The following is a 22,316-nucleotide window of genomic DNA, read 5'->3' as shown; positions in this document are numbered from 1 at the left end:
TCTTCAGCTGATCTGTTGGTTTTGATTAATATTTTTCCATTTTTTGTATCTAGGCATTTATTGCATTTTAGTTTCTTCCTTCTCTTCCTTCCTTCCTTTCCTTCCTTTTTCTTTCTTTCTTTCTTTCTCTCTTTCTTTCTTTCTTTCTTTCTTTCTTTCTTTCTTTCTTTCTTTCTTTCTTTCTTTCTTTCTTTCTTTCTTTCTTTCTTTCTTTCTTTCTTTCTTTCTTTCTTTCTTTCTTTCTTTCTTTCTTTCTTTCTTTCTTTCTTTCTTTCTTTCTTTCTTTCTTTCTTTTTCTCTTTCTTTCTTTCTTTCTTTCTTTCTTTCTTTCTTTCTTTCTTTCTTTCTTTCTTTCTTTCTTTCTTTCTTTCTTTCTTTCTTTCTTTCTTTCTTTCTTTCTTTCTTTCTTTCTTTCTTTCTTTCTTTCTTTCTTTCTTTCTTTCTTTCCTTCCTTCCTTCCTTCCTTCCTTCCTTCCTTTCTTTCTTTTCTTTCTTTCTTTTTCTTTCCTTCTTTCTTTCTTTCTCTTTCTTTCTTTCTTTCTTTCTTTCTTTCTCTTTCTTTCTTTCTTTCTTTCTTTCTTTCTTTCTTTCTTTCTTTCTTTCTTTCTCTTTCTTTCTTTCTTTCTTTCTTTCTTTTTCTTTTTTTTCTTTCTTTCTTTTCTTTCCTTCCTTTGTTTTCTTTGTTTTCTTCTATTTCTTTCCTTTCTTTCCTTTTCTTCTTTTTTTCCATTGGAAGAATAATTGCAGTTCTTTTTAAATCTCCTAGGAAATTTTTCAGCTATGTAAAGTTATAACAAGATGTGACATCCAGTCCTAGCTAATCAGTGTTCAACACAGACCCACTACTGCAGTGCAGGGGGTGGCACTTTCAATTTGCCGGTGACACTGACCAGGTTTTTAAGGAACAGTGAGTGAAGGGAGAAAATAGCATAAAAATGCTTAAATTTTTATAGAAAAGGTATAACTTTGTAAGAAAGCACTATCATAAATTCCAAAAAAGTATATCTTAATGATACACTTAGAGTAAATCATTTGCCTTGAGAGACAGGAGGTCTCTGGTGACCTGTATGGCAGCCACAAGAGACTACCAGGCTAGCTACTTTCAGCTAAATGTACTCTCATATTAATATTTTAAAATGCCATAATGCCTCTCTGAAAACCTCAGAGGACAGATACATCAATTTGCGAGGTCTTCACTCCAGGAAATAGAAACAGGGATAATCTACCATTAAAAGAAATAGTTCATTATGTCTGCTTCTTGGGAGCACATAAACTATGTCCCTCACATACTTATGTTGCAAATCCTCACTTTAATGTGAAGGGAAACACCATGCCCCAGTGCTTTATTGTCCCACTGTTTATTAGTACAAAAAGGTTTCTTGTGGTATGAAATCTTAAGCTTGTTGCAATAATCAATCAGCTTCAAAGGGTCTCTTCCCTGAGCCAGAATCATTACAAATAAATCAATTAAACATAAAGTTTCTATTTTCAGGAGGATCACAATACAGAAAACCAGCAGTGCATCATAGAGAAAGGGATTTTACTAGGTTGGGACTTCTAATACAAGACTCCCTTTCAGTTTTTATTTTTTTTCTGTTGCAGAGGGTGAGAGATGGGTTTTTTATTCTAGTTAAGTCCAGAATATTCCTCTTTTAAATATATTTCAATATAAGTAATTAATATATTTATGAGAAAAATAAAGCTACTACTTAACACTTCTCTAGGTATAGAAATGAATAAGAAATTAATTTGCATTGTTTTGGCCATTAAGGACACAAAATCAAAGAGAAATACTGCAAAATAGAATGCATGTATAAAACCATTTTTTATTTTAATGGCGCATATGCTGGGGATATTAGGACATGCATGGAATCTTTGTCCTTGAGAATTTCTGCCATACCATTGTTTAAATCGGTTCCTGAGACTTCCCAGTGTTAAGCAAATTTCACTAACAATTACACCAATAGAATAAACTGTTATATTCCATTCTACTCCATTCTATTTTATTCTATTTACCATCTTAATGATATTGTCACCTTTCTTCAGTGGGTAAATTGGCAACCCAATATAATGTTTTGTTTGGCTGGATTTTAATTTATTTTCTGGAAAGGAATGGTTGCATGGCTCTCTAAAAAACCCATACAGACTGCTTCTGCTTATTTTTGTCAATGACGTGTCAAAGAAGGAGCCTTTTTGTCTTGATATAGGATATCATATTCTGATGCTGAGATCTGTGATGATCTTAAGCTTCAAATTTATATGATCATATACTGAGTGCTTATTGCAAAAGACTTCTAACATATATTCTACATGTCAGTGTTCTGGGGAAAAAAAATAAAAAAGATGGTTTTAAGTGCAATAGAGTTTCTGCATTTAAGCCCCTGCTTCTGCTATGCAAGTTGGAAGCTATGTTGTAAAGGAGTGAAATAGCAGAGAAAGGATGGTCTTTGATGGGAACATTCCCCTGGATAACTACAGCCAGTTGCTATTTCTGGCACATAGCAGCACAGTGGATGAATCAGGCACATGGTCTTATATGGCTGCTGGGCATAGTCTTTTTTTCTCTGTGTGCACAACCTGAGATTTTCTAGGTAAAGCCTCAGGTCTGATTTATAACAATGATGAAGGATTAAAGTAGAACTGAAAACAGAACAGTGCTTCAAGAAGTCGAAGACCTGCTGAATAATCAATCATTTTTGTTTGATTTCTCTTGCAGATTAAGCTCAATTTTGACAATTTTCTCCATGAACAAATTCAAAATAAATATTTTGTTTTGGATCAGCTCAAACAAAATTGGCATGTTTGTTCACTGCACTGATGCCAAACATTTTGTTCCAATAAACCAGCCAGCTGTATTTTTTGTCTGAGCACATAGTGTTGAGGAAATTTTAGCCTGAGCTTACAGGCTGAGCTCCTTGTAGAATTATTGGACTGTAGTGATAGGACAAGGGGTAACAGGTTAAAACTTAAACAGGGGAAATTTAGACTGGATATAAGGAAGAAGTTCTTTACTGTAAGAGTGGTGAGGCACTGGAATGGGTTGCCCAAGGATGTTGTGAATGCTCCATCCCTGGCAGTGTTCAAGGCCAGGTTGGATGGAGCCTTGGGTTACATGGTTTAGTGGGAGATGTCCCTGCCCATGGCAGGGGGACTGGAACTAGGTGATCTTAAGGTCCTTTCCAACCCTAACTAGTCTATGATTCTCTGATTCTATTCTATGATTTCTTTCATTGCAAAAAGCAGTTTTCTCCTGAATAATGGTGCATTAAGAGCTCACTTCACTGCTAGTGCATTCTAGAAGACAGTTTTTGACTTGATGGCAAAATTCAACTGCAGTGTTCATTCATTGCTCTTAACAGGGGTCCTTAGTTTTGATCAATAATCACTCTTACTTTCGAAAGGTCATTTTTAAGCCTACATAACTGTGAATGGTTATGTGGTGTTCATGTCTTTTCATTGGCTATAGGTGGAGATCAGGATGTTTAGACTATTCAGTCAAACTGCTCAGTTAATTCCTAGTGTTATGTAAAATTAATCAGGACTGGTGAAACAAATCTTGAAGTTCTTAGTTTCTTACTTTGTTTCCAACCAAGGTAATCTCCAGCTGAAATGCATTCTGCTTGTAACAGAATAAAAACTCAGGTTACCCTTATCATTTGGACAGTCAGCTACTGATGACAACATCCATTCAAATTCAATCTGTAACATTCTTACTTTTTTATCCTACACACACATATTTCAGAGAGACAGAGAAAAGCTGATCCACTCTAAGTAAATACTGGGACCATGTATTCTTGAGGAGAGGGAGAAAAACTGTTTAGGCTATGTAACTAGAATCTTGCATATACATACTATTGCCTGCATGGAAAAAAAAAATATCCTGTATGGAAAGAAGAAAAAAAAAAGCTTATTTTTTTTCCTTTAGTCCTGATGGAGAATTACCAGAGAAAATCAGAATATTTCCAAATATGAAGCTCATCATCTCTGCGGAATTCAGTATCAAGGACAAGCAATTCGAGCTACTGGTCTTAGACTGCTAGAAAGATATTCTAGATCCAGGAAATGATGCCCGAATGGATGCATTTGTATTTCCAGTGGAATCCTTCCACAGACATTCATATTCATGCCCTGCCATCTTACATGTTGTAGGAAGATCTCCAGTGTGGCTGGGGAAACTCCACCCTTGAAGTTGTTAAGATCAGACTAGGCAAAGCCCTAATAACCTGGTCTGAGTTCAGTATTGACCCTCCTTCAGGCAGCAGGTGGGACCAGACGTCCTCCCAGGGTGCCTTCCAGCCACAAAGTTTTGGTGTTTTTACAGTTCTAGCATCTGCCCCAAAAGAAACCCACAAAGACATCCAGGGGTATTCTAGGAATCCCACATGGTGTAGCCGCTTTAAATTCCTCTTTCTAGAGTGCCATTTCACTGTGCCTGGCAATTCAGTGTGGTCTACCGTGAATGAAAGGATTGCTTTGAATTAGCACAATCAATCAATCAATTAATTAATCAGTTCTGCAATGTTGAAGAATAGAAACAGAGAAAGATGAGGCAATATTTTTAAAAAAAAATTTACATGTGCATGTTAAGAGCAAAAAATATTTAATCTTCTTACAGCTACCACCATTTATCAGTTTACCTAGTCATATATCCATGATTGGAATGCTTATAAAATGACAGTGCTGTAAATAGCTGGCCCCAGAGGGCTGTCTAAGCTAGTGATGCCAAAGAATTAATTTGCACTGAGTAGTGAAATTAAGGTTTGTTGCAAGGAAAAAGGAGAATAAAAGAACATATTTGTAAATCTGTGCAAAAAGAAACAAACGTTAGCAAAACTATTTTCCCTTTTGAAAAACAAAACCAGCAAAACCCCTTTAGTACTATCCCCTTGTTCCTTGATACATAATACACTGTGCATATGGTGAAATGTCAAAGTGCTCTTCCAGACCCACAAAAGAAACAAAGGTATGAAAAAAACACTTAATATAACACTAATACTTCCAGAGGGATGGCACTAATTCTGTCAATCTATTCATGGAAATTATGAAGCATTCAGCTACATTTTCTTTTGAGTTACCAGATGGTCTTTCTAAGAGGGAAAAAAATATCCTCAATGAATTGAGAGTCTACTTGCTCTATTTGCTTACCTCTCTGAGATAAGGTTGCATCAGAACTTCTAACTGTTATAAAACAACTGCTCTGATAATAAACACAATTAGTTAGGGATAAAAAGAAAATAGTCTTGGCATGATGATAGGAGGCTTGTTGAACATGCTTTATCTGAATACTTGAAAGGCTTCCACAGATGTATCTACTTTGGAATGTTGGATCTTCTGACCCCACCACTACAAAAGTCATCTCTATGCAACCAAGTGATAATAGGACATTTTATTAATGAATACAAGATACCATTTATCTTTAGGGGCCAGGTATTGTATTTATTTATAGGGAAGAACTTATCTGCACACATAGACTGCACTTAACTGTCATATTTCTTAAGCTAAGAAGTGTAATATGTTTTTACAAGCTGGGAACTGCTATTTCCAAAGGCTGAAATACATGTCTTGTTCATGTGTCTGTAAGCTAAGATCCATATTTGTAAAATAAATGCTTATTTCTTAAAGATTATTTTGACATTGCTGATGAAGAATTGCTGATCTTCTCAGAACACTCTGAGAATTGCCGAGTAGATGAATGTGGATTTAGACAAATTCAAAGTGAAAATTATTGCCTTCACTAATTGCCATGACAAAACCTCTATGTTTTGATAAATTCACATCCAGAATATATGGCTTTCTGCTAGGTACACTTCCATCAGACACAATTTAACTCTGGATCATTGAAGGGTATAACGGATTAAAAAACATTTCTGTTCAGGTCTTGCCTGTGAAGATGGCATCTTTCTAACTTTGCTGCATTCATTTTACCACTTTTTATGATACAGATTTTAAGTGCTCTACAGTCAAGGGAAAACCCTCCACTGCTTTCTAAAGCTTTTAAATCAATCTTGATCATATTATTAGTAAAACAAAATATGCTTTGCTTAGAAATAGTGTGGAGGGGAAAAAAAAGATTATTACTATGACATTTTTACTATTACTCTTTTAGTTAAGTCGTGTACCCCAATATCTTACAGCATGCTAGAGAGCCTTTAATTTTATCAACAGTCTTTTCAAGATGTTTTTGCCTTTTGTTTACTTACTCCAGTGCTGCTTTGCCTGAACTTGGCCTATGCACCTCAAAGAAGCACTCACTGTCTTACAGTGGATGATAGGCAGAGGAGCTAGGGCACTTGTTATGGTGCCTCAGGTGTCCCAGGATCTGAATTTGCTGCACTTGAATCAAAGAATGCTTGCTGATAACTGCTAGTTAACCTTGAATTCCAGTTAACTTAACAAAAGCTGAGCACAAAAAACTATTCGTTGTCATATTCAGACTAACAAAGTTCTGTTTCTTCAGAAAAGACATAAGTGAAGGTAAATTGTACATAACTTACAAATAGATTAGATCAGAAGGTCCCTTTCTCCATCAGCAGGGCAAAAACCTTTGCAAGCTGCTCCTGCTTTAGCAAAGGGTCCTGGAAAAGCATCCAAGCAAAATCTTACAAACAAGCACTTTTTCCAGGTGTTCTAGAAGATCTAAGACCTGTTTAATCTTTCTTTCTGAATCTCCCTCTAAATTCACTGTTTTACTAGGAGACTGGTTTCTAATCAGCATAAGGTTCTTTCCATATTTATGTAGATGTCTCTCTTCCCAGTGCTCACTGCACTTAACCAGTTAGTAAATAACTGTTTAAACAAAGTGTAGACCTCCCTATAATCTGTAGTGTCAATTTGACATTCTTTGGTCTAAGATGGGTCTGTCACTATATATGTATAACTGTGACAATAATCAATTCATTAGCATGACGCGTAATTCAAACTGCTAAACAGGCTAATTTAATACAGTATTATTTGATGCTGAATGAGACCACACTTGTTGACAGACAAACATTTTGGGTTGACAACTGAACTGGCACAGTTGATCCCCAAACTGTTTTCAAATAATCACCTTTATCTTACTACAATGTAAAGGTACATTAAGGGAACATGTAGCCTGACCATGTCCTCTTAAACACAGTAATCAGCTTAGGTTTTTTACTGGTGTGCTGCCGGTGCCTTAATGCAGGCAGACCCTTCAGTTGCTGCCACCAAAATATAGCAATTTGCTATCTGAGAAGTTAATTGGAAAGTTCAATTCTTTAGACATTATCTGGAGTAAATAGATGCACAACAGGAAAGATCGCTAAGGACCGCATTGCTGTGAAACTATATCCTTATGGAATAAAGGGTACTTAGTGTCTGCAAAAGTATCAACATCTGGTGCACACCATGAAGTGGAAAAGGTGAATCATTTGGCACTGTATTGTGAACTGCCCTGGCAGCCTTTGGAGAAATAATAGAGATGTTTATAAAATGACTTGTGGCAAGGGGCCAAATGCTGACATTTTTCACATAACTGGACCTACCACTTCATCCAGTGAAGTTCTGTATGAATTTCAGTACAGGACAAGAGTCTATCTGTTTATTATGTATTCATTTTGATAATCTGATTGACCTTGTACTTTCTAAGGTTTGAATAAAATCTATTTGATTCTCTGAAAAGCTAAGCTTGCTACAGACACATTATGAAGTTTGGTAGTACTCCATTTTGCTTCATATAATGGTTCTATTCTTCACCATTCATGAATTATGTAGGTCAGTACATACTCATGCCAGGAAAACCTTTCTAGCACCCCACACAATCATGTATCTTGTATATGTATTGATGTACATTATTGTGATCCTATCAGAAATATTTCAGAGAAATACTAGAATGTTAAAATGACTGGTTTTGTCTCCATCTGTAATGTCAACTGAATTAGTTGTCATGATTTCAACTGTGCAGAGATCGAGAAGGAAAAAAATAAAAAAATAAGAAAGGTTTAAATGTAGATGCTTGGCCAAAAATAACTTTGCTACATGTAAAACATACTGCTTTGTTATATTTGCTTTTGCAGATCTGCAAGTTTATATACTTGAGTCCAAGAATGTTTTCTATTGCAAAGATATAAATCTAAACGTTATCGGAAATTTTCCTGTGCAATGCTTACTTAAATAAAAGAGATTCATTGATGCTCTACCCTTGTCATGGGTTCACTGATTTTTTATTCAAATCTCAATCATAGTTCTCAAACAATGTTACTGGTAGTTCAGTTCAGACTATGAATTTCTGGGATTTTAAAACTTTGCTGCCACTAATACTGAGCCAAAGCTCAGAGACAGGTTAGTATTTCTTTGATTATTTTTCATTTGTTATGGAATAAAAGAGAAAATTTCATGGTTAAAGAAAATTATAGGCATTGGTTTCTTAACTTTTCAAGTTGGTATTAAGAAATCGGGTATCTTCTGAAGCTGTTGAGGACATACAGTTGTTTAGAGGCAGTTCTTGAAACAACATAACATAGCAACGAGATGGATAAAAGTATCTTTTGTTACTTCAAGACATACATAATATAGTATTTTTAACATGTTTGGTTTGACTTATAGTATTTCTCAGAATTTTTCCGAAGTTTGGAAAATGTATGAATCAGTGCTTTAGAAAAAGAGTTCTGAAGCAGACTTGTTATACATTTATCAAGAAGAAAAAGTGTTTGGCAAGGGCTGGGGGATTATTTGGTTGTTTACCCTGGCGCCACTAAATATGGAAACCATAAGAATTCAAGTTTATCCTCATTAGCATGATTCATGCAAGAAAGAGTTCTTAGCTGATTGTGGCCACCAGGACACATTTTCTGATGTTATTGTCAGCTGTCAGCTTTCAACAGTACAGCTAAAGCAGAAACACAGCCAGTCATATAAATCCACAGTCCAGAGAAGTTTAGAAATCTCATTTTTTATCAATCACTCTAACAAATAAATAGATCACCCTTTCAGTCTGTTGCCTTAAATTCTTGACACCAATTAAAAAATGTGCTGAACTATTTACTTACAACCCAAAACAGATGACTTGCTTACCATCTGAGACAAATACAGATGGCAGAAGGAGGAGAAAAGCACATGTCATTTGCTGATACAAAACCTAGAGGCTTTATCTGCCTTTCTACTTTTCTCTCTCTTTACCTGTGAAGCATTTTTTAGACATAAGCCCATATATGCAGTGTGAAAAGCTTATAATTCATTTAGATATTTATATTGTCACTCATTTTATACACAAGTGAATGAGATTCATACCTGTATTTCTTTGATCATTCTTTGAGTGATAGCAACATTCAAACATTCATTATCTCATTGAGTTTGGAGTGCAGAATCTTCCAGTTCAGCCTTTAAGGGACCCTATGACAAATATTCATTCTTTTGATCACTAAGTAGTTTTTCTTCAGTTGCAGATACTTGGAAGGTTTGCCATGTCTTTCAATGTCTGTAACTTTTTCTTTCTAAGTCAAAGTGGTTTTATTTGTTTTCAGTATGTGATTTCATTAACAGTGGACACACTTAACCAGGAATCTAACACTGGTCATTGGCCACTTTCACATGTAGCTGTACAGTCACAGGATACAACATCCAGCCTCTGTCAGCACTGAATCATAGAGCTCTCTCTCTTTTAAGCTTTAAAATTTCAGAGAATCACTATTGGAACCTTTCCCTTTGTGCTTTCATACCTGTCATATTGCATCAAGATCACTTTTTAAAGGCAGCTGTGCATCAGTGAAAATCAAAGCAGTACCAGGACTAGTTGCAAGGACTTATAGTGTCTTAGAAAAGGCAAACTGATCCATCCCTGTGTAAAAATAAGTAATTAAGTGCATCAAATTATTTTACACTCTCACACCTAAAGTTATGTGTATCCATAAGTAAACAGAGATAGATACATGTTCTGGCAAGTATGCTTATAGTTAGACCATGGAAGGAAGGATATTTTAAGAACAAAATACAATTCTTCCAACAGAACTGAAATATCTTAAAAGATCATGAATTTAACCTTTTAGTGTAATTTATTGTTTGAAAAAAGTGTGCTGACTGTAAGAGCATCTTATATACTCAGCGCAGTTTCTAGCTATTACGAGATTTGATCTTAAGCAACTAATAATATCACATGGCAGCTATGTGTTGTTATGTACCACATACCTCAAATAGGGGGAAAAATTTTATGTTAAATTTAGTCGTCTAAGATAATGATGAAAGTTTATTTCACAAAACTGGTTTGGAGAAACAGACATCTGACATTTACTTTGTCACCTCTGATGGTCCATCCTAAGTGGTGATCTGTCTTTTGCACCAAGTAGTGGTTCAGTTTAGGGGTATAAAAAGTTATATTTATAAGCTAAGTACAGTTATATTTATAAGCTAAGTACAGGCTTACCTTTACATGGGTCCATTTTAAATGAAGCTTCCCTATCAGTCCTAACACTTTACAGTTCTGCAATTAGCCTTTTCCCAAGGGCATTCTAACACGCTGCGATGATAAAAGGTACCTATTTCTGGAAACAAAATAAAACTATTCTGGTAAGAACAAGGAAAACAGTGTAGTTTCTAGAAATACTCCATATCTCTTTTTACTTCTGTATAGAATTTCACCTTGATTCTTGACCCTGTTTTCTTGCTGTACTTTTAATGAACTAACACACAATTCCTACATTTCTTTTCAGTGGTATAAGAAATTGTTCATTATAATTAGAATTTATGCTTCAGTTGAATAAATTTTTTTTCATCTCATACCCAGTATCACAACAAGCAGGGATAATTACTCCTTTTCCATTCTCCAGCAGTCAGCTGAGTTTCCCACTCACAGTTTCTGTTCTTAAGCTTTCTGACCTTGTGGGTCTCTCTTTTACCCTCTCTCTGAGGCAGACTTGATCCTCTCTCCTTAAAGGAAGAACAAGAAAAGGAAAAAGTTTCCAAGTTCCTCTCAGCAGGTGTTCTTACTGTCTGCTTGCAAGGCCACTCTTAATTTCTTCAGTGATGAACTTTGCTTTCTTTCTTATTTTCTTTCTTTTTCTCTTCTCTACCTGGGGGTAAGGGTGGCTTGTTTTTACTCTCCTTCATCAACCTGAGAAAACAATCCTGTTAACAAGGAGACTTCTGTGATAGTGGCCAGAGTATATCACAGAGTATATCACAGAGTGAAAATTATTAGCCTATGACACACAAGAGGTCAGTCCAAATGATCTATTAGTCCCCTTGGACTTAAGCTTTATAAGGCTATTATTTTAACACAAATTATAAATAAACCTCAATCACTATCTTTCATACTTTTCCTAGGGAGGCGGTATTCAACTGATTTATTTAGAATAGGCATAAAATATGAATTTAAGAGGAATTGTTGGATATTTCCCTGGACCACCATCTGTAGCTACTAAAGGACAAGAAGGATTTGCATGGTAATCACTGGCAAATTGCATGAATAAGGAAAACTGTACACTGGACTGTATCAGAAGGAGTGTAGCTAGGAGACTAAAGGTAGGTGTTGTTCTCTGTTCAGCACCAAAGAGGCTACCCCTGGAATACTGTGTCCACTTTTGGGGCTCCCACCTGAAGAAGTGTTTTGGAAAATTGAGAAAATCCAGAAGAGGGCTGCCAACATGGTTAAGGGCCTGTGACGTGAAGGATTTATTCATCTGGACTAATCTGGTAAAGTAAGGGCTAAGGAAAAAGGTAATAGCATTTTACTGCTATCCAGAAAGTTTCCAATGAAGGAACCAAGCTCTTTTTTGTAGCAGCAAATAGCAAAACCAAAGGGCAATGGTGGCTTTTTCACTAAGAAGTTTACCTAGGGAGATAGTGAAGTATCTGGGTTTTGTGTGGTTCAACTAGAGAAACCATGACTAACATGAGCACCATTGATGGTAATCCTATTCACATGGGAATTTGGATCGCCAGAGGCTCTTTCCTGGCAAGGTTTGTGTGACTCTATGGTATAACTTTGAGAATATTTGGAAATCCATGGTGCTACAGATACCACACCACTTCACCGTAAACAGTGAAGTACTAGGGACTAATGCAGTACTGCTCTAAACGAGGGATGTGCATCCATGAACATATTAGATATTGTGGGAATATGTAAAAATTATCAAGGTGGCTACCTTGTAAACCTTCAGTATTTCAAGGAGATTGAATACCAAGACTTTGCTAAATTATCACTCCTTCTTCCACAATTTAGAAATAACTAGGTGATCTTCAGGTCCTTTCCAACCCTAACGATTCTATGTTTCTATGATTCTATATGCTGGTGTTCCTTATAATATATATGAGAACCATCCATATACATATATATAAGAGAATAAATTTCTTGTGTAAAAATGTTTTAATTACAAACCTAGTATGTGTAACAAATCATTCATTTAGACCATTAGGATGGTTCCATGACTCAAAAATTTGAAGCTAATTTTTTTCATTAATTCAAGCTCAGGTTTCAATCCCCAGTCACTTCAATTTACGTATTTGAGACATTCTCAAAGAATAACATAGAAATGTTCTATTTGTAAGCATCTGTAGGATCAGGCCTGAATGGATATGGATAGGTAGGAGCAAGAGAAGATACAAAACTTTAGCTTTTATAATGTCAAACTTTTACCATGATTTGGCACACAAAGAGTATTACACAAAGCAACTGAAAATAGAAAAATGTGTCAATGTGTAGTAAGATTTCTATGTCAAAACAACATCAAAACATTCAAAGAAGCCATTTATGATGTCAATGAAAGAACTACAATACTAATAATTCACATTGCTTCTTTTTTTCCTAATTGTTTATGTGCTTTAAAGGAATGCAGCTTTCTCAATAGAGGGTGCCACCTTGGAGCAATTCAAATTCAACTACTGCCCCCTAAAAGGCCAAGTACATGTAATATACGTCTGCATATTTTTTAAATACAGTTTAAACCGGTGAAATTCTAGGTGTTACAACTCATCTTCTGAAAAGCATAGGATCAAAAGGAAGTGGGTTCTTTGAAACATGTGCTCTATAGGAAGCCTGATTTTATTTTGAAATGTGAGTCACAGCCGCCAGGAAGAACCTCAAGAGACAGCCAGAGTCAAATGACTATAAGTGAAAATGTTGTTGTAATTTAAGACCATAAAATATTTTTTCCTTCAGTCTTTGCATCAGCATGAATATTCTCTGACAAAACATTAGAATACTCAAATACATTTTATGTATTTGGCATAATTATAGATATTTAATTTTTAATTCTATTTTCATAGCAGATATAAAAGCAATGAATTTTTAAACCACTATTTGACATGGTTGAACACAATATAGAAGTCTGTACACCTTTCAAACAGTAGTCACATTCAAAGCAAAGCCCTGTCCTAAATCTGGTGCTGGATTTTATACTGTATGCCTCTAGTATTCTTGAAGTAATTTTGAGCTATTAATTTCTTATTTTAAAGGTAATTAAAATTCAGGATGATGATTTTGAGGAAGGCCTATGTATTAGATAAAGAATGTTCTCTAGAGGTTTCAGAGGGTTTGATTGAAGCAAAGAAATCTAATTGATACTAATACTGAATGCTTCAGTCATGCTGCAATGTCTAACTGTATTAGCAAGATACTGAGTCAATCAATTTGTAATGGTTAATATTTTTTCAAATGTACTACAACCATTTCCCTCCATAAGTTTTAACTCCCTCCAGCAGTTCAAACCAACTATAGAAACCAAAGGCTTTAAATTCCAGCTGCAGTCAGGAATGGAATTTTGTTTCTTCCTTTCAGATACAACCAGTATTGTTACTGCATACTTGATATAAATCAGTAGAAATCAGAAAAAAAAAGTAGCCCATTTTATGGTAGTCTTACTAACAGAATTTGACTAATTCCATTCTGCCTATCTGTCTTTCTCCAGCAGTATGTTTTCGCTTAAACACCAGTGACTTCCCCAGACTATTCTTCCTTCCTCTTTCCTCACCTCGTTCAGACACACACAAAAGCAAAAAGCTGAGAATAAATGGTCTTGTACCATGTTCTGAAGGTCAACAGATACAGGATTTGTAAGCCCAGTTGAAAAAAAAATCCTGAAGTCAAGAGCTTTGGTAAAGTGTGCAACAGCACTTTAAATTGAACTTTGGCTCTATTTTAGTGTATATAGAATGGGTTCTGTTAAACTATCGTTTTCTGGAAGAGAATGCTTTTTTCCCATAAGCAGCAGTATTAAGAGCCTTGAACTCATATCCTTTCTTTTAGCACTGCCGTCAGAACCTCTTCAAACTGGAACCAGAATGTTTTGAAAAGGCTGTGACTTGCGGTTGCTACCATTTGGACATTTTAAAAAACAGTTCAAAAACAAATGGATATTTAAGACGTTCATTTCAGCTGCAACTTTGCGATATTTTTTTGCTTTCCATCTTCGGCTCTTCATGCTGTTTCTCTTTGTAGCAACAAAAATGTATGTTGTGTGTTATTACCTTTTGGTGCTGGGGAGTTAGAATTTCACTATCATCAGTAAGAGCAGTTTCTGAAAGGCTGTTCACTGGTTTGGTTAGAAGAAATTGCTAAACTGCTTGGATTTGTAATGATGCAGCTAGTTAAATTAAACACTTGTAAGTGTTAACCTAAGGAGGAAAGGAAAGAAGAGTGAAATATTATCCCATGAACATTCTTAGTAAATTAAAATAAATTTCAGTTTATAGAAGAAAAAAAAAATCGTTTCCATTTTTGTTTGAAAATCATATTATATTTTGATTTCCAGGCATTATCTTTTGACCAAAAAGCCTGGCTTTGATTTGCTTTTCTAAGTAACCATGGAAATGGTATTAAGAGAACAGAAATAATTCTAGTATTATATATTTTGAAAATATATTTTGGTTCTGTATATAATTTAAAAATACATGCCTAAGATATATGCTACAAAACAGTCCAAGGACAAGAAGTTAACTGCATGGTATATTTTTATTGAATAGAAACAATCAACAGAGATTTTAATAATACACATGTATATCTCTTGCATTTTGTGTTTTTTTTGGCTGACTGATATATTTAAACTCAGTAATCACCAGAACACACTACACCTATAATATATTTATTAAATAATACCAGAAGTCCTCATGGGAAAGATTAGCTGTATTATTTTAATCACAGAAATTTAATGTATGGTTTTTCTGACCACTTTGCTTATCCTGATTAGTTAAGTTTTGTACATCTGCATAGGCAGACAAATTGGAAACTATAGTAAATAATTTAAGTGCTTTTCCACATAAAAATCATTAGAAATATCAAATAATTCCACTGATGTGAATGTGTCATTTTTCTGAAGATTCCCACCATGAAGTTTTGTGGTTTTTCACACTGTGGTTTTTTATTCCCTCTTTTTCTATCTCTGTGCCAGGTCTATCTCTAGTACTTCAGGTTTTGCCTTGCTTTTAGTTCTTTATTTCTCAGTAGGTTTTTCTCTTTGAATATCCCTCTTGCTTTACACAGTCATGTTTTTTCTTTAAATAGCTCATTGAACTGTAACTGTGTAGGAATTGATTGGGAGTACATCAATGGCTCAGTGCTCTGCAGGGGACTACTGAGGGCCAAGTTATCACTATGCTCCGACACAGCTGGTTCCTGTTAAGTTGAGTCTGAGATGGTGTATAGGTAGCATTAACCTAGGTAAGCAATAAGCAGTGCTATGAGACCTTTGCATTTTATGGCTTTTACTAGTGTAAGGGCAACACTAGATAAAAATATAGAGAGAAAACTAAAACAAGAACTACCATGGCTCATCTGTCTTCAAGGAATGTGTAAATCACAGTATTACTGGGTATGACTTTGCATCTTGAGGTCCTACAGTGACCAGTGGGACCACAGCGTATGCTGCAACTTGACTGTAGGAGAAGATGATTGAATCTGCTTGTGCTGAGGTGACCCTGTGGTTGGAAAATCAGTGTGTGATGGAGATCCATGTGTGATGGATTACACATATGCCTTGTAAATGCAGACATTGTCATCACTCCTTTGTGTAGACATTGACACCATCACATAGTTCTGGAAAACAACTGGGTCTACGGGTTTAGCAAGGAAACCCCAAGCCTTTTATAGATGGATAGTTTACATTTTTAAGAGAAAGTTTGTGTAGTGTAGTGTAGTCTAGTGTAGTCTGGTGTAATGTAATGTAGCATGGTGTGGAGTGGGGTGATTGGTATGGTATGGTATGGTATGGTATGGTATGGTATGGTATGGTATGGTATGGTATGGTATAGTACAGTGTGAAAACACAGATTAGTAAGGAATACTGCCAAACCTAGCCCCCTGGGGTTTTCATTATCTAATCAGAAAATGGGCTGAGAATGTTAAATCCAGATTTCAATTCATAGATCATGACATTTCTGATTTGTTGGACATGCCATCTTAGTTCAAGTAACAAAATCAAATACAATTTGGTTTCAGCCACCTCCAAAGGTGTCATTAGTGCCACATACAGAATTGATCTTGATTAAGTGAAAAAAAGAGTGGATAATCTTAGATTAAACTTGTTAAAAGAGCAAAACAGGCTCTTTGGTTCTACAGAAGTTGTTAAACTCTAGTGTAATCCAGGGAGGTGGGAAGAGATCCACGAATGGAGGATAATGTATAGAGATTTCATATGATTTTTGGCGTCAGTAAACACATCTACAGTCTTTAAAAAAATCCACTCTTGAAATGGAAGAAAAAATTACCATATAATATGTTAAATGTTATTTTCAAAACCACTACTTCTATGAAGGACAATTTCAATAAATGCTGAATTAAAGGCCGGAATGAAAGAAAGGGGAGTATTTGACAGCAACCTGGCTACAGTGAATGGATTTTTATCACTATTTGCAAATTGTCTGTGAAGAATGAACACTTTTCTTCAGAAGAAATCATAATTGTACAAGGCTATTCTATTGCTATGTGAAACATGCTGCTTATTTGGTTAATTCTAGCTAATTCTGGTGGCTTTGTTCTAAGACCATTTTTAATTTGCTGTAATTTCTCCTGCTTTATTCCTGCTGAGGATGTAAGCATGTATTCATGTGGGGATCAGCAGGCATACTTTTCCTTATCTTCCACCTTACTGGTGCTGCTTGAGCTGTGGAGACAGCAAGACAGTGGAGAAAGGAAACTGTAGTGGTGAGGACAGAGATAAAATGAACTATCACACTTAAATGAAACTTGGAAGCTCTTGCACATGTTTTTGCAATGATGTAGGCAGTGAATGAGGTTAATTTTATTTACAGGACTAACTCTTGATACTCAAAACTAACAAATTGGAAAGACTGTGTACATGCATTTGTCTGTTATCTATGATTATGCTTATCTTGGTCTCAGTCTTTCAGTCTGCATTGTAGCAGTCTTTCATTAACAGCTGTCTAGTTTAGAGCCTCATGCCTTTGCAAAACATGGTAAACTGTATTTCCTGCATTTCATATTAGAGAAAGCATATGAGGAGAGAGACATTTCTGTCATTATAGCATCTGCAGTTTTCCCTTAATGAGAGTTATCTGTGTTTATAGTAAAGAGAAAAAAAAGTATAGATATTAACAAATTAAATCTTAAAAATAAATGGTAGAACATAAAGCTATCAAACAAAACTCAAAGTGGAAAAGGGGATTTTAAGAATAATTTCTGAATTTTTCTTTCACATGAAACAAGCAAAAAAAAAAAAAAAGAGAAAAAGGGGTGAGGAGATTGAAAAAAAGGTGAGGAATTCCAGGAAATCGCATGGCTTTTTTTTCTGTAGAAATGTTCTTGTACATTTAGATTTTCTTGCTTTGTAAGATGCAATTGCCCATGTAAAACAATTTGTTATGAACATATGGCAGTGGAAGGACAGAAAACCCACCAGAATAATTCTCTGTGTCACCAGGGGGATTGCTTGAAACGACATAATGGTTAACACCTAAGAAAGCAGGAAGAAAATGAAAGAATTCTGACAGACCTGGAAAATCCATCACACTGCTTGTGCAGAATCATTAACTTATGTTGCTAACTTGCAAAAAAATATCTCTAGATTTTAGTTAAAGTAAAAAAATGTGACTGTCTCAGACTATGGGGACACCATCTTACACAATCAGATTACTTAGAAGACAGTTTTTAAGCTGAGCTCAGCTGCACAGCTCTCTACATGTATTTTCCTAACCACTCCAGTTGCAAAATGAAATTTATTAGCTTAAAATTTAGATAAGCAAAGGAACCAGCAGCTAACATGTTGTACTCCACAGCTGGGAATCAGTTAGTAAAACAGTGTGTAGATAGTTCTTAGGTGCTTCAGTGAAAAAAAGTGTCTTGCTTTAATTTTTCTTTTGACAGTGGGACCAAACTCATAGACATTACACTAAAGTGCTCAGGTTCCATTTTGGCAGCTTTGACATGGAGTAATTTCTGGAGCATATTGATGACAAATTAACTGGAGGAAGTAGCATCCTAAACTGCCAGTTGTTTTTGTAAGTGTTTAAATGCCTAAGTCCTAACATCATTCACAAGGATCTTCATGGAAAGTGAATCACAGCAGCTCTGATGATGGGCAGTACCTTGTGTGACTGTCATATTTCATCTAGATTTGGTCACATGCCAATATAGTTATACATTGAGGGATATACTTCAAGGATAATCATTGTTATCAAGGATAATCATTTTTATTAAGTGTATCTATATATTACTAAGTTTGTATATAATCATTATTATACACTTAAACAGGCATGGACAAGTTTCACACATGACGTTTTCAATATATTTGTCCCAGAGAATTTTTATTTCCTTGCCTACTGGAGAAAACTGCCCTGATTTATTGCATGTTTTAAAGAAGTAAACTTAATTGCAATCAGTAATTCTTATTTGTACTGGCACTGTTCATAAGGAATGTAAGACACTGGTAGGATTTGAATCATCTCTCTTGTCACTAAATTCAATGAGAAATGGAGGTACCCAGCACCTTTAAATAGGAGTGCAGCAACTCAGTGATTAAGGATCTTGTCTCATAGAAATTTATAAAGATAAAACCAATTATTTTATTGTTTGAATCTATCTTTGACTAGCAAACGTTTAGGCCAGTGAAGCAATGCTGTCATTTTAACTCAGTTCTGCTGTGTTTAGGTTCTGTCTCACAGCAAGTGAATGAATATTAAAGTATTTTTAGTTTGTAACATTGCAATAGATCTTCACTGCAGTTTAAACTCATACATCATAGGACAAATAAAAAATATAATTTGAAGGCAGTGGAGCACATTGACAGAGGCAGAGGGAGCTCCTGACTTCTAAAAGTGTGCTGAACCCTTGGTCAGTTCTTGGGAAGAGAAAAGGACCATGGTCCTGGTCCCTGAAGAAGCATGAACCCACATCTGACAGCCTGTTTCAGTTCAAATGCTTTATAAAACGTAACTCAAGTGATAAGCTAAATGACAGCAGACTCAAACCTATAGATAGGTATTTCAAAATGCGGGTTTTAGAATGGCTAAAAAGCTAGGTAGAACATATTACGTTTTCCTGGGTTTTGTAAGTAACAATAATAAGTTGATCTTACCTTCCCTCAAGTAACTGGGAAAGCTGACTTAGAACATTATTGATGAGAGCTATGCTTGAAAATCCATAAAAATAAAGAAATAAGTTGACTTTACGTTTTGAATTTTTTTGGAAATACTGTTAATAAACTGTCTAGAGACTATAGAAATTCCATTGATATTTTTCATTCTCTTTTTAGCTAATTTTTTCTACTGAGTCAAATGGTGAAGTTTCAGCAGTCTTATGGAGATGGCTAAGCTGTGTGTTCACTTGCAATTGCATACAGCATACTGCAGTTTCCTACCATAAAGCCATCTATGAGATGAATTTTCTTTGAAAAGAAAAGTGTTAGTCTCTAGGGATTACTCTTCTTGTAACTGTCAAGAAGTTTAAAATGTTTCTTAGATGAAAGCAGATGCTCACTTACACTTAAGGATGGTTGAATTTTGATGGATTAAAATATGTATTTTTACCATTTTCTGAAAAGAAAAAAAAAATCTGATCTGTGGGTATATCTGATTCTGTGTGTGTATATGCATGTGTATAGTTTGCATGCTCTGCTCTCATTAAGAAATCATAGACTAGAAATTGCAAATCCCAGCAGTGGTTTAGTTTTTACAGAAGTTTTAGAACATTTAAAGAAAAAACTTTGAACAATGAAGCATCGTGAACATAAATTTTTACACAATATTTATAATATAAAATGATGAATCAATTAAATAACTTATTTTAATCATATGAATAAGTATGAGCATGTAAATCCTTCAATTTACCATTACTTCAGTGGAAGAACTCCACATAAAACATTATATTCCTTATAGCAGAAGGCTATAGCCTTCTATACTCTCTTTCAAAAGTTTGGTGTTTTTTTTCTTTTGCAAATTTGCATGCTCTTATTTTACAGAAGCTTATTTCTTCTCATTCATTATATTTAATGCTTTTATTTTACTTTTGACTGGGCTAGATCCTGTACTTATTAGCAAAACTTGTACAGTTTCCTGAGCTTGCACACCACTGCTAACCACAGGTTGTGCTAGCAGGTCTTAGGTTAGGTACTTGGGATATATTTGTATCAGGTCATTCTAAATGTAAATTTTATAAAATATCAAGCTATGACCAAATTTCTTGGACTACATTTTTTCTCCCTCTAAAAGGCTGTCTACTTTGTTCAGTGTATTTCTTGATGATACAGCTTTCCAAGTATCGTACAAAGGTTTCGTCATTCTTTGTTATCCTATGCATACAACTTCTTATAAAACTAAAAAAAAAAAAATGAGGTGTGGAAAAAGTGGTCTCATCTTTTACTATTTGTAAGTGTTGTTGCATGCATCATTTTTGCACCTTCAGCAGCACTACCCCTTTTATTCATGCATTTTGTTAGCCAGCTTACACAATCTTTTCTTGAGAGAAATTTTGAAATTCCATTGACCCTATTAAACTGAACTGAAAATCTGAGAATGCAAATCCTAAAACTGTACAAGAATTCAGCTTGCCTAATTATGATCTCAAAATTTATGTTGTGGGTGATTTAGACTTTGTGAGGTGGAGAGTGCATACAGAAAAGGGTAAACATTTCTTAATGTTGCTGCTGAATACTGACTTAGTTAAAAACATTGTATTAGCATCCTGCCTCCCTCATAATGGTAGATTATTCTGATACTTTTCTAATTTTCTAATATTGGAATATTTTTCTCACTCTTCCCTGCTATCATAAAGCTGTTAATAAATCCAAACTATTGTATTCCCAAGAAACATTCAAAAGATGCGACTACCTGATGATTACTTACGCCAAAATCCTGAGCTAAGAGAATTTGAAATTTCAGACCAGATCAATAACAAAAATAAGCCATAACATTTTAATGGAGTTTAATCTAAACATTTTTCAATAGAAAAAAAAAAATCATCTGTTTCTGGAATATAACAACTGTTTCTGCCTTGGATTTATATTTATTTTCTTCCATTAAATGTAGCATTCATTTGGCTGTAGGCTAAATTGTCCTAAGAGAAAGAGAAAATAAGAGCTTGTCTAGCTAGTAAAGACTAAATTTGGATCCATAAATGAGGACTCTATTAGAAGAGATGTCTTGATATTTTCAATATTTTAATAGAAATTCTAGTCTGCGGACAAGAAGGGTCTCAGTTGATCTTCTCAGCATTTGTCTCATTCTGCTGAGTTCATCTCAAAGTTGTTATTGTATATGACAATGATTGCACCTGAGCAGAAAGTGAATAAGCCTTCCCCAGTTGTTGGAGCCAGAAGTGCAAGGATTACTTCTATGATGTAGTTATTATAGTCATCCAGGCAGGTGAAGTGAAAGATTGGATATGGGAGTAATGTAATTTGACAGCTTTTTCCCTCTTATAAGCTTCAGTGGGATGCAGAAGGTCTGGGGTGTAATGGTGGAGCCATTCCAGCTTTACTGAAAACACTGGCAGAGGGGAAGCTCAAGGTGACAGACTTAAAAATTGTGTCAATTAACTAGTAGACTTGACATGAAAATCATATGGATGGAAAAATATCTAAAATATTATCTCAACTTAGGAAGAATTCATTTTGATGTTTCAAGAAGATACAAATCATCTCAGAGCAAAAGATTACAATATTAATGAAAGGCAGTGTCTCAAAGCAGAGTTAAAAGGAAGAGCAGAAAATAAAAGTTGACATCAGGTGATGCCACTAGTTCAAATGGACTCTGACATTCATTAAAAATATTGTTTAAAGAATTTGGACGCTTGCAGTCAGAAACAGAATTTGAAAGGGCCAGTACTAGAATATTTAAAAAGAGAAACCAGAATTGTCCTGGAATAAGTGTCTGCAGGGAAATTCTTTCCAAATTTCTGATTTAGGACAAGAAGGTGG

This window comes from Pezoporus flaviventris, unplaced genomic scaffold (assembly GCF_033815535.1).
Source record: "Pezoporus flaviventris isolate CSIRO_AGI_PZ_B2104156 unplaced genomic scaffold, CSIRO_AGI_Pfla_v1 ptg000057l, whole genome shotgun sequence".
Lineage (NCBI taxonomy): Eukaryota > Metazoa > Chordata > Aves > Psittaciformes > Psittacidae > Pezoporus > Pezoporus flaviventris.
This window is presented reverse-complemented; position numbering follows the sequence as displayed.